Source organism: Jaculus jaculus, chromosome 19, assembly GCF_020740685.1.
Source record: "Jaculus jaculus isolate mJacJac1 chromosome 19, mJacJac1.mat.Y.cur, whole genome shotgun sequence".
Lineage (NCBI taxonomy): Eukaryota > Metazoa > Chordata > Mammalia > Rodentia > Dipodidae > Jaculus > Jaculus jaculus.
This window is the reverse complement of record NC_059120.1, coordinates 35749215-35755214: the sequence shown is the minus strand read 5'-3', so window position 1 is coordinate 35755214 and position 6000 is coordinate 35749215.

The window sequence follows — 6000 nt, the reverse complement described above, 5'->3', positions numbered from 1 at the left end:
AATACTTTCCAGGTCCATCCATTTTTCTGCAAATTTCATAACTTCATTTTTCTTTACCGCTGAGTAGAACTCCATTGTATAAATGTGCCACATCTTCATTATCCACTCATCTGTTGAGGGACATCTAGGCTGGTTCCATTTCCCAGCTATTATAAATTGAGCAGCAATAAACATGGTTGAACACGTACTTCTAAGGAAATGAGATGAGTCCTTTGGATATATGCCTAGGAGTGCTATAGCTGGGTCATATGGTAGATCAATCTCTAGTTGTTTTAGGAACCTCCACACTGTTTTCCACAATGGCTGGACCAGATTGCATTCCCACCAGCAGTGCAGAAGGGTTCCTTTTTTTCCACATCCCCGCCAACATTTATGATCATTTGTTTTCATGATGGGCCACACCTATATTTCATGGTATATTGTTTGCTCAGTAACTTGTGAAAGTTTTCAATAAAAAAAAAGTTTTCAATAAAAAAGTTTAAAACATATTGCTGATGACTCCACATACTTGGGCTGCAAGGCCACTGAGAAATCCTGCTGGAACTGAGCTGATAACCTCCTCCATGTAGACCAGCTGACAGAAAGCTGGAAGAAGCCATTCTACATGTAGTTCACTGGGAGAAAGAGATACCACCAGTGAAGATATTCAACAGTGGACACTGCAAGCCTTGTAATTGGCCAGCCAGGCCAAATGAGCCAATGGGCACAACAGTGGCACGTCTGTCATGGTGGAAACCAACTGCCTTCCAATTGGACTGGAGGCCTGCTCCATGGGGGGGGGGGGACACATCCCTGATACTGGAAACTTAAAACAGGGGTAGTCATGAGCCCTAGGGCTGTAACATCTGCTGATGTCTGGAAAAATGCATATACTATGCTTATCAAACTGCCCAGTAAGTACTTCTCTTAATATTTATACCCTTATATTAACACTACTCCCACTTTGGGTAAAGAATCTTCTCTTTTCAGATGGAAGTGACCTTGGGATGACTCAGAAGGTATCATAGTGCTGGAAAGAAGTGACTGGAGTACTGAGCAACATCTTGATCACACCTTCCAAGGCTCATGGTCTAATGTGGAAGAGGTGGTGGAAAGAATGTAAGAGCCAAAGGAAGGGTAGGACTCCTTACAACGTGCTCCCACCAGACATAAAATGACCTGGATACCCATGACCTCATAGTTCCTGACAGTACCTCCACAAGACCATCATAAGAGGAGGAAAAGATCATGACATCAAAATAAAAGAGAGACTGATTGAGATGGGGAGGGGATATGATGGAGAATGGAATTTCAAAGGGGAAAGTGGGGGAGGGGAAGGCAGGGTATTCCCATGGGATTTTTATTTATTTTTTTTTGTTTTATTCTTATTTATTTGAGAGCGACAGAGAGAGAAATAGGCAGAGAGAAAGAGAGAATGGATGCGCCAGGGCTTCCAGCCACTGCAAACGAACTCCAGACACGTGCGCCCCCTTGTGCATCTGGCTAACGTGGGTCCTGGGGAATTGAGCCTCGAACCGGGGTCCTTAGGCTTCACAGGCAAGCACTTAACCGCTAAGCCATCTCTCTAGCCCGATATTTTTTATAATCATGGAAAATGTTAATTTAAAAAATTAATAAGTAAAAATAAAATAAAATAAATAAATAAATAAAAGCTAAAACTACCAAAAAAAAAAAAAGTTTAAAACAAAAGAAAAGAGGCACTGTGGCAGGCATCATCTAAGAGATGATCCGGGGGTGTGTGGAGTCACTGATCATGCTTGAAACTTGCCTCATCTGCGTGTTTCACACCTTGAGGTCTGCTTGAATTGCAAGCAAGAAAAGTCTAGACCTGAGTTAGCCCTGGGTGCTGCTTCACAAAGAAGTATGGACTTCCGTGTCCATTCTGAGTCAAAAGGTGAGGCCATATGTAGATCACTCCCTCTGTCTAAGGACTAGGCATGTCTGGAAAGTCAGAGTGACGGCACACACCCGCCACAGGTGGCAGGGGAGTTGAGAGCCTGTCCGCAGAGCATGGAGCACAGTGGCCTCCTCAGGTGCCCTCTGTCCTCTCCCTGGGAGGGACAACCAAAGTGGAGGCTGAAGTTCAACGGAATTCCAGCTTCTTCGAGGGTCTCTGGAGCTCACACTTGGAATGTGCTCTAACCCTTTCACAGACAACACAGCGACCCCGAAGGGCAGGCACTGGTGCCGTTGTACAGACCACATCAGAGGTTGGCTGAAGCCCGTAAGTGGAAGAATTGGGATTTGCACCTCATATTCAGAATGCAGCCATATAAAGTCTTTCCACAGCCGCTGACCTCAGGGCAATGCCCTGGGCAAGCTCCTGCTTGGGGTCAGCTCTGGGAAGCCACATTGTTTCATGTAGCTCCACCTTCCATAACCTCAGATTCTTTTTTTAAATTTATTTTATTTTTTATTGACAACTTTCATAATTGTAAACAATATCCCATGGTGATTCCCTCCCCCCTCTCACTTTCACCTTTGACACTCCACTCTCCATCATATCCTCTCCCCCTCTCAATCAGTCTCTCTTTTATTTTGATGTCATCATCTTTTCCTCCTATTATGAAGATCTTGTGTAGGTAGTGTCAGGCACTGTGACGTCATGGATATCCAGGCCATTTTGTGTCTGGAGGAGCACATTGTAGGGAGTCCTACCCTTCCTTTGGCTTTTACATTGTTTCAGCCACCTCTTCTACAATGGACCCTGAGCCTTTGAAGATATGATAGATATACTGCAGTGCTGAGCAGTCCTCTGTCACTTTTTCTCAGCACCATGATGCCTTCTGAGTTATCCCAAGGTCACTGCCATCTGAAAAAAGAAGCTTCTCTAACCAAAAGTGAGAGTAGCATTAATATATGAATATGAACATTAAGAGAAATACTTCCTGGGCAGTTTGGTGAGCATAGTATATATATACATTTAGCCAGACACCAGCAGATGTTATAATCCTAGGGCTCATGACTTCCCCTGTTGTAGGTTTTCAGTATGAGGCATGTATTCCCTCCTGTGTAGTGGGCCTCCAGTCCAATTAGAGAGCAGCTGGCTTCCCCCCTAACAGACATGACACAATTGCACTTCACAATTGCACTCCATTGGTTCATTTGGCCTGGCTGGCCAAATTTAAGGCTTGCAGTGTCTAGTGCTGAGTATCTCCACTGGTGATTTCTCCCTCTCCCTTTGAACTGCATGCAATGTGGCTTTTTCCAGCTTTCTGTCAGCTGGTCTACATGGAAGAGGTTTTCAGCTCAGCTCCAGCAGGATTTCTCAGTAACCTTGCAGCCCAAGTATGTGGAGTCTTCACAATAGGGTTTTACCATTTATTCCTGGTGGGAAACCAAGGGCCTTGGCAATGGCCTCTAATGTTTGCGGGTATCAGGGACCTCCCTGGTCAACAACTCACTGGAAGGTATCCCATCCTCATCAGGTTCTTTTTGTTGTTGTTAGACTCGCATGTGTGTATGGTGTGTTTGCATGTTGTGTATGTGTGTGTGTGCGCACGCATGCATGTCCATGTGGAGAAGGCCAAAGGACAAGCTCGGGCATTATCTTCAGGAATGTTGTCTGCCTCTCTTTGAGGCAGGGTTTCTCACTGGCCAGGAGCTCACCCCTTAGGCTAGACTGGCTAGCTAACAGCTAGCTAGCACATCCAGGGAGCCTCCCGCCTCCATTTCTCCAGTGGGATCATTCTGCCACTCTCAGCATTTTTACATAGGTTCTGGGTATCAAACTCAGTTCCTTATCCCTGCAAGGCAAGCACCTTAACCACTGACCTGTCTCTTCAATCCCTCTCCTTACTTTTTTTTCCCCCAACGTAGGACCTGGAATTCACTATGTAGTCTCAGGGTGGTCTCAAACTCACGGGGATCCTCCTACCTCTGCCTCCTCCTGAGTGCTGGTATTAAAAGTGTGTGCCAGCACCCCTACTACCTCCCTTTTTTAAGATTTTTTATTTTAATTTAATTTTGTTTGAGAGAGAGAGACAGAAAGGGGAGAGAGAATTGGCATGCCAGGGCCTCAGCCACTGAACTTGAACTCTGGATGCTTGCGCCACCTAATGGACATATGGGACCTTGTGCTTGCCTCACCTTTGTGCATCTGGCTAACATGGGATCTGGAGAGTTGAAGCTGGGTCCTTAGGCTTTGCAGGAAAGTGCCTTAACCATCTCTCCAACCCTAAAAGGTTTTCTTGAGACAAGGTCTATGTGGCTCAAGCTGGCCTCAGATTTGTAATAATCCTCCTGCTTCAGCCTCCAGGGTGGTGGGACTGCTGGCACAAGTTACCACACCAAGCTCATCCCTTTCTCAGGAAATCCTCAAGCAAGTACCCTCTTGTCTTCATTCTAGTCAGGGTAGACAAGCATCGCTATCCTCCTGTCCTCTCCACGGTGTCCTACAGTCAGTGAAGCTTTCACTCTTCTCTACACTGTTTCCTCCAGACTTTCACATGTCCTGTGAGGTGGGTGGCTGGAGTTGGTTATTTTGCCCCAGGGACTTTCTAGCTTGATGGAGGTTGCACAGATGGGCCTGTGGGGCCACTCCAGACTGCACACTGCTGGCCACTAAAGAGGCCTCCCTTCCTTCATCCCTGGGTCTCTCCACATTTTTCCCCAAAGAGCTCTTCTCACCTAAAGGCTGGTGGGAGAGGTAAAGGTGGTAGTGAGGGCAGACAGATTTGTCAATAACAAGGCTCTTCATTCTGTCTGGGGACTGAACCAATAATAGTGACAATTCCATAGATATGCCCAACCTTAAACTTGCTGTGGCAGTCTTTCACCATGATGACCAGCTGGGGGTGTGGTGTGACATGTAGGCTGTGAGTCACTTTGGCCATATCTCTCCTCTGGTGTAGGGCTCCCTTGCCTGCGTCAGCCTCCCACCCTGCCTCAGTCCCTGAGAGGCGGCACAGGGCTGGAGCCTTCCCTGTGATCCTGGAGTAGTTCTTAGGACAGTGCTCAAGCTCAAACCAAACGCGCTTCTCCCCGCTTCTTCCCACATAAGCACGCCTGCATGGGCCATTCGCAGGAGAGCAGCATGGAGCCAGGCACACTGGGGCTAAGTGCAAGTTCTACACGGGCTGAATGAGCCCAACCTTCACCATGTTGCCTGCGTGTCTGTGAGCCTGTTTGCCCACTCGTGCCATGGACCAATGCTGCAAGCCTCAGGAAGGGCAAGATGCTGGCCATGCACTCAGCAAAATGCTCAGTGAATGACAGTGTGAGTGTGTGTGCGTGTGTGTGTGTGTGTGTGTGTGTGTGTGTGTGTGTGTCCCTTGTGAATACTGCACTTTCCTTCTCATCACAAAACAGTCGTATATGATGTGACTCATCATTTCTGTCTTCCAAGTCATAGCATTTTATAGCCTTCCTTTTCTCTGTTTATCTCAAGTCACTTATGAGAGCAGCAGATTAATATTTAAAGCATTTTCAATCTTAACACTCAGGATGTAATCAAAAGTTGGATGTAATCCAAAGTTAAGATTCTGTATACCTAAATTTTTTCTTTCTTGTACCTGAAATCTTCTCATCCCTTCCCTTCCCACTCCGCCTTCCTTTTTTCTCTTCTTTTTCTTTCCTTTTTTAATATAATTGATGTGAGACAGAAAGAGAGACAGAGAGTGTGCTGGGGCATGCCAGGGGCCCCTGCCACTGCAAATGAATTCCAGACACATGTGATACTTTGTACATCTGACTTTACATGGGTACTGGATATGATCCTAAATGTGTTTGTTAATCTAAAATATAGAATTGTACATCCATTTGCTAAGATTTTAATATAGAGCCCATATATTTTTATTGAAAAAATTTTAGAGTCCTGCCCCACCCAGTCTCTCATATAAAATTCATACCCCTCTCTCTCTGCTTCTTTCTATTTGCTCTCAAGTAAAAAAAATTTAAAATAAACAAAAGAAAGCTTTAAAAAAAAAGGGGGGGAGCTGGAGAGATGGCTTAGCAGTTAAACACTTGCCTGTGAAGCCTAAGGATCCTGGTTTGAGGCTT